Below are 7,953 nucleotides of genomic sequence, written 5' to 3'. Positions count from 1 at the left end.
CATGGAAGGCTTAGTCTCTGTCCAAATTGACCTGCTTTGTGTGAGGAAGGGCTGGGCCTTCACTCTGGTGTGAGAAAATGAGAATCAAATACATGTGAAGAAACGCTAGAAAGCTGTGCGGAATGAATACAGCAGACTTCTCTAGCAATGTGTTCTCCTTCAAAGAACCCAGATTCCATTAACTTGAGGTCAGCTTCCCTCATTGTACCTCTTGTTTGTCTCCCCTCCCCAGACATTTATTTCCCTGACATTGTGTGGATGAGCTGAACAAACAAAGGAGAAATAGAGCTGTAACTACCCTCACTGAGCCAACAGGACCCCAGTGTGTAATGAGACAGCTCAGGTTATTATCTCACTTGCTTAAAGGAAACCCATGGGACCAGATGAAAGACAAGAACAGGAAGAGAAAAGGCTGTGAGTGTGTGAACATGAACTAAGCCCAGGTGCAGAGTCAATAATCCTCATTGTTTTTATAGAGATATTAGCTACCTTCATTTGCTCTATTTCAAGCGTTAATACGCCATTGCAAAGGACTGTATTAAAATGCCATTGCTTCTACCACAGGCAAAGCTAACATTTAATGAGAAAATTCCTTGGGCCAGCGTTTGTACGCATCACTTTGCATACATTGCCACATTCAATCCTCACAACAGCCCTCGGAAGTGGTATGGCCCCAGTTTTCAGATGAGGAGATGAGGCTCAGAAACCTAACCACTCATGGGAAAACCATGCTATTGTTGTGTCAAGTCTGTATGGCTCCAAAATGCTTATATCTTTATCTTATAACTTTCAGCCATACAGGAATTTTGTGGTGGTAATTACTACTTGAAATGAGCAAACCTCCAAAGGATTTGACCATCTTTATTATTACATGGAATTTTTGTTCATGGTATTATTTATGGTGAAGAGGTGTTCATCGCCACTTAATCTCAATCAACCTACATTCTATTCATCAAAAAATGCTTTCTTGAGTGCCTCTGAGGTCCTAGTTTAATCCTATGTGACTTTTTAAATAATTTTGTCATTAAATGGATGCATGAAAAGTTTACTTTAGACATTCCATGCATTTTAAAGCAGTAGTGTATACAGTTCACAAATCTGTTTTCACCTGCATTCATTCATTTAGTTCTCAAATCAAATCCTTAGGGTACACTGGTTTTTCTCCTACCATTCTCCAGTTGAGCATCAGGGACGCACATAGCTTGTTAACAGCACACCCGGAACTCAAATCCTGTGCTCTTCCAACCCCAAGCCCAGTGATTTCCTCCCTGAATCACAGCTATCCAGTATGATGACACTGCACTTGGAATCCATCCAGTATAAACCATCCCCTCCATCAGATGCTCCCTATCAGCAGATGAGCAAAGCATAGCTGTTGGAGTGGTGGTTCAGTGTAGCTAAATATTCATCAGAAGTGTGCACATTAACAGCCACACACAATAATTAAACTGAAATTAATTTCCTCAGTTAATACATGCCACAGAATTAAATTAAACCTCAACAGAAAACAGGGCAGACTGTAACTATTAATCCTCCCCTAAGCAACAATAATTATTTTTGCCAACATTTATTTCATTTGCATATATGATGTTATGTCGCAAATTTTCACATACCAGTGACAATTTTCTCTGCTTTGCCAGATCGAGAATTAAGCAATATATTAGGTCAGATAGTCTGTTGGCAAAAAGTTCCAGGGATCCAGTTCGGGAGTAAACTGCTAACATTTGGGGCAGCCGAGTTCATTAATATTAGGGCTCTAATTCACAATGGCATCCACTGATTGCAAATATTTGTATAACATATACCCCATTCATGACTGAAGAATAATTTTATGATAAATGGAAAGTACCTACAAGTCACATAAGAAATACTTCAAAAATTAATACATCTCTCATTTTATGTAGTTATTATGGGGATCAATCATGGTTTTCTCTGATTAGAAAATCGTGTTTGTAAAATTCATTGATTTAATTTTTCAGTAAATTCTTCCTGGAGATGTCTTATGTAAGCATAGCTATCAGTCCTGGGAATATAACAGTGAAAAAATAACCACAGATCCTTTCCTCATAAATCTTGCTTTCAGTGGGAGACAGACATAGCTACAACTAGAAACTAAATTGTTCATGCCAAAGTGCATAATGCCCACTTCAGGAAACAAAAAGTGCCTGAGAAATGACTATGAACCTGTCACTCGTTAAATTGTGAAACTTTAGATAAGTCATTTAACCTACCTAAACTTCAGTTTCCTCATCTGTAAAGGTAGGAGTGAGGTGCAGATTAAAACAAACAAACAAAAACAAAAACAAAAACAAAAACACAGAAACACTAATGTTTTACTTTATAGGAGATAAGTACTGCACTCAGTGTGTGCTCTCCATATACCAAGCATTGTACTAAATACTTTGCCAGTGTTTTCTTTTATTCCCCCTTACAGCAATCCTAAAAGGTGAAATTAATATTTATCAGTGTTGTCATTTTATAGTGTTAACTGTGGTCACACAGCCAGTAGGAGATAATGACAGCTTTTGAACTTGGTTAAGAGGAGTTTAGAGATACTCTTATTTACTATTAGGTCATTTTACCAAGTAAGGAGTGCCAAGACAGACGTTAGCATATTTCTCCCACTATGTCATCAACAATCAGGACATTCACTAGCAAGAGTAACCAAGCTTTTTCCTTCCCAACTACCAACAATTTTTATATATATTTTTAATGTTTATATAGTTTGAGACAGAGACCACATGCAGAGGAGGGGCAGAGAGAGAGAGAATCCCAAGAAGACTCTGTGCTGTCAGCACAGAGCTCAATGTGGAGCTCAGTCCCATGAACCATGAGATTATGACCTGAGCCAAAATCAAGAGTAAGATGGTTAACCTATTGAGCCACCCAGGTGACGCCCTCCTCCAACTTTTTATGTTTTAACTGATGCTTCAACCATGACCAAAAAACAAAACAAAATAAAAAACAAAAAAACACACACATAATGAAATTCTTAGTAACAAAAATGTTGTCTCCACTGGGTGCAGTTCTGCAGTTTTCATTCAAGCATATGCAATTTTTGAGAAGAAACATATGTGAACTCCAGCACAGAGCTGTTTATTGGCAACTGATTAATATTTCTTTGGCTGTGAGTTTATTGGGGAGTTGTGAGTTCTTTATAAATAGAATGTAGAAGCCTGTCACCTTCTCACTGTTCAATTACCAAGTTTTATTAAGGAAATGGCAAAAAAAAAAAATCTGTGACGTTGGTCTAGGATATCTACTAATAAAGGGATTGGCTGCCTATATGGAATCCTGACAAATGATATTTTTTAAGAAATGCCTTTAATACTCTGTTAAATAGACAAAAAAATACATAAATAGAAGGACACAAAAAAAGAATACTATAAACAAACCCTGAAGTCCTTTCACTGAGAATTTCATGGGCTGCAGCATATTGCTAAGATCAAGATCCTGTAAAACGTTTACACCCAATGTTTCTATAAACCTTTAAACACAAATAGAAAAATGTGACTACCACATGGCTGAATTGCTCTAACATAGTCTATTTGTAAATTCAATGGATTTCAGTTTTTATCTTTTCCCAAATGAGAAGGAATTGACCTTATGATCTTATGTATCTCTTTGGCTTCCTTGAAAGAATCTCTTTTCTTCCCTTCTGGGTTTGCCTCTCCCTCATATAAGAATCAGTCCTCCTTCTGATGGCTCCTGATTTCTGTGTGGGAATCAATGTGGCTTAAGGGAATTTCCTTATTTTCCAGAGGAGGGTATGACCTAGGCAAGATGTGCTTCTTTTCCCACTGGACAGCAGTGGGCATGGGATCTAAACTATTTAAGTCACTGAGAATTTCTTTTACAATTCTGTTTTCTCTCTCTCTCTCTCTCTCTCTCTCTCTCTCTCATGTTGTTGTTGTTGTTGCTGCTGTGAGCGCTGGTGCAAAAGCACTCTCATTCCTGCTTTTTGTGCAAAGGGAACACATGGTCCCAGGAGATGCAGACAGCCATCCTGGGACCAGGGGAGAGATCACTTTTAAATGTAATCAACACAAGGAAAGACAGAGTAGGAAGGAAGAAAGAAAACAAACAAGGACATGAGAAAGGGAGAAAGAGAGGGAAGGAAGAAGAAAGGAGGGAAGGGAAGCAGGGATGGAGAAAGAAACGAGGAAATTCTGACCTCACTGCAATGCTGGATCAAATCTAAAATGAAGCTAGAAGCCACAGCACATTCTTTATTTTTTGCCCCAAATTCCCCTTTATTGTTAAACCAGTTTGAGTTGGCTTTTCTGTTAAGTGCCTCATGAACATTCTTACACTAAGTGTATTAGAAAGACCCATCAATCTTAAGTCCTTTTGTACGTGTGATGAACTTCCTTTTCCGGTTCTCAGCCTTTTGGAGCCTACCTAATTTTCCTTTGCCCATCCATGGTGTAAAGCAAAATATCTAAACTATATAACCACCCAACCTGTGTTCTAGTCTTGAATCATAAGAGGTAACAATCAAGAGTATTGGTTTTGGAGGCAGATAGATCTGGCATCCAATAGAGCCGGTTTTAGTTATCAGCTCCTTACCTGGCCTCTGCTCCAGTTCCTTTTATGTAACCAGACTAATTTATTTTGGCTTTCACAACAAATTACCACAAATTTAGGAGCTGAACGGACACAAACATATTATCTTATATTTCTATAGCTCAGAAGTTTAATATGGGTCTCACTGTCCCAAAAGGAAGGAAGGCCTCCACAGGGCTGTGTTCTTTTCTGTTCTCTTTGAGTAGGATCTGTTTCTTTTTCCAGCATTTGTTCCCCTTCCTCTATCTTCAAAGGCAGCAAAACAGGTTGAGTCCTGCTCACATCACTTCACTTTGACCCTCTCTTTTGCCTTCTCCTTCACTTTTAAGGATCTTTGAGATTACACTGAGTTCACCCAGATAACCAGGAAAATCTCCCTATGGTCGGCTGACCAGCAAACTTAGTTCCATCTGCAGCCTTAATTCCCCTTTGCAGTGTAAAGTATTTGGATCCCAGCAATGTGGATATGGACATTTTGGGGGGCCATACTCTGACTACCACAGTAACATGCCCTCTCCTTTCAGGTTTGTTGTAAGAATTAAGTGGTATAAACCCTGCAAAGTGTTTTGCACATAATACATGCACTATAAATTGCAACTCCTATTATTAAGTCACAGGGAAGTGAGAAAGATGTGAAAGTCAAGTTGGTTCTTTGATCTTCCTTATGCAACCTGTGGATCAGGGCCTTGAGATCCAGAGAGAAGAGTGTGAAGAGTTAGCACTGCTCCTCCAGCCCACTTGATGATCAAGCCCATTCCCAAGTGGTTACCATTATCAAACTGCTTTCTCTCCCCAGTGCCCAGGTCTCTTGCTACAGGTCATACCTGGGTTTGTTCAAACTCTTGACATGCTGATTCCAAATACTCCCTAGACCTTAACAAAGCAAGCCTGTATTAATCCCAAACAATCTCATAAATTATTAAACCAACTGGTTGAGGATGTTGATTGCTAAAACACCTGGGCATGTAAATTATTACCTTCTAACAAAAAACACCAAATCTCTAAACACATTTATCCTAAACTAAGCTTTTTTGATTCTCACCTCCATGTTATTTGTCATAATATTACACCCGTATTATCTCTAAAAGATTGTTTAGTGGCACCTGCATGGTTCAGTCAGTTAAGCATCTGACTCTTTGTTTTGGCTCAGGTCTTGATCTCACAGTGCCTGAGATCCAGCCCCATGTTGGGCTCTTAGCTCTCAGCAGAGAATCCCTAAAGGGATTCTCTGTCTCCCCCCCCCCCCTCTGACCCTCTCCTGTTCATGTGTGCCCTCTCTCTCTCTCTCTCTAAAATAAACATTTAAAAAAAGAAAGGGTTTTTTTACATCAATCCATTTATTTCAATCAAAATTATTTTAAAAGAAAACTTTATATCAGCACTTAAAAAGAAAGCCACTAGTATAGTCTGCCATAAATAGAAAGTAACCAAAAAGGTAAAGATAAGATAACAAAAACAATGTCATTCAAACCGAGGTGGTTATTGCTGCTTGCCAAGACTCTGAGCTGAAAGGGAGAAGAGACTGGTATTGCAAGCCCAAGAACCCAAATATTCCTTGACACAGAATAAATAAGTAAATTGTGGTATAGACATACAATGGAATACGAGATCAAACGCTACAAATCACAGAGAACGTTTAGGCCTGCTGTTACAGCATCAAGCTGGTGGCTAGAGGGTATTCGAAAATGGTGTGACAGGGCTGCAGGGTTCAATAAATTGGGGTTAATGCAAGGTGATACCATATCTGAGAATGACAATGTGAAAGAGGCCACAAGAAGTCTTCCTGAGAATCTGTATAACGACAGGATGTTTCTCATTAAGTGAGCAATGGCCCTGACCAGGAGGCAGCAGATTTGCCTAAAGAGCATATCCTAAAATATGAGGAGGATAAATTCTACCTTGAACTTCTGAAAGAAGTTATTTGGGAAAGAAAAGAGAGAGAAAAATGGGCAAAGAAATAATCGTGGGGTTGAAATCTGTGGTTGCAGATGCTATCAGATATTTTTAAGAAGTTGGGTAAACCTGAAATGTATGATTTAGAACTACTGGAGCTGCAAATGTATTACTTTAAATAAATGTCTACTGTAATTATTTTTTAAAAATGTATGTTTATAGCTGATCCTACAACAGGGATGAATCTCACAAATGTGGAAGATAGCTCAGAAAAGACAGATGCAAAAGAGCACTAGAGGTAAGACAGCACTGCACTGACATAAAGTTCAAAACCAGGCAAAACTAATCTGTGCCAGAAGTCAGGACAGTGTCCATCCTAAAAGCAGCAATGCTTAGGCAGGGGCACAAATGGAACTTGCGGGGGCTGGCAAGGTGCTACTTCCTAATCCAGGTTCTGCAAACTGGCATACTTATTGTGTGTAATGTACCAAGCTGCACATTTAAGATCATACTTTTCTTAAGGTTTGTTACATGTCAAAGAAACGTTTGCTTAAAAAACATCCTCTCTGCAAGCACACACACTAGCAACAGACTCTTTCTCCTAGATGTAATCTAAAGATTCACTATCACACCTTAAGAAATGCTGCCCCAAGCCAGAGCAATGATGATAATAGAACACGTAATAGACTAACAGAGGGTCCCTATCTGCTGGAGGACCACTTCCCCGAGGCTGAGTTGGTGACCTCCTCCTACACTTTCAGAGGACCACAGGGCTTACCTAGATCACAGCATCTATCTCTCTGTATTAAACGTGATTATTTCCTAGCCTGCTTCTATCAGACCCACTTCCTTGAGGGCAGGAACTAAATCTTCAACTGCAGGACCTTAGCACCTAACAGGGTATCTCACAGGGATGCTCCATAACTATCTGTGGAATGTATGAATGGATGAGGGTATGAATTCATCCTATGACATAAACTGTACTGAGCTGGCAGAGAGAGTAAGGACATGCATCTGGCAATGGGGAGCAATTGCACATAAATCCTGACACTAGTATATTTACAAGTTTGAAGAGAAGGGGGGTCTGGGGTACTAATAATCAGCCTGAACCCCACTGGAGGACAACTGATATTACTTTGCTTTAAAACAGCCTTGAGTAGAACTGTACAGAGTCTGGTACTTTTTACTATTTAAAGGGCCCAAGGTGGTGCTAGAGCTGTAATATCAGTAATGAAAGCAAATGTGTGAGCTGCTTGGACCTATTAAAGATAAGTTATTTCAGGTGCATTCAGAATAAGTACATATGGAGAGGTAGAGCCATTTCTTTTTTATCCTTGCTGGGGATAAGTCAGAGAAATAGGTATGTCTGAATTCTCCAGATAAAGCTCCAAATGCCTTTAAGCCACTAATTTACATTTTTTTTGTACCATAGGCAGAACCAATATTTTGTATGCATAAATGTGCCATACTTATTATTATCTAATGTTACCAAAG

The 7,953-nt window shown here is 39.2% G+C and overlaps 1 pseudogene; it reads left to right on the top strand.

Annotated features, from left to right (window-relative positions):
- The first annotated feature begins 6,162 nt into the window (after nucleotides 1-6,162).
- Nucleotides 6,163-6,527, top strand: LOC125153253 (cytochrome b-c1 complex subunit 7-like; annotated as a pseudogene).
- Nucleotides 6,528-7,953: the final 1,426 nt, after the last annotated feature.

Source organism: Prionailurus viverrinus, chromosome A2 (assembly GCF_022837055.1).
Source record: "Prionailurus viverrinus isolate Anna chromosome A2, UM_Priviv_1.0, whole genome shotgun sequence".
Classification (NCBI taxonomy): Eukaryota; Metazoa; Chordata; class Mammalia; order Carnivora; family Felidae; genus Prionailurus; species Prionailurus viverrinus.
This window is presented reverse-complemented; position numbering and strand designations above follow the sequence as displayed.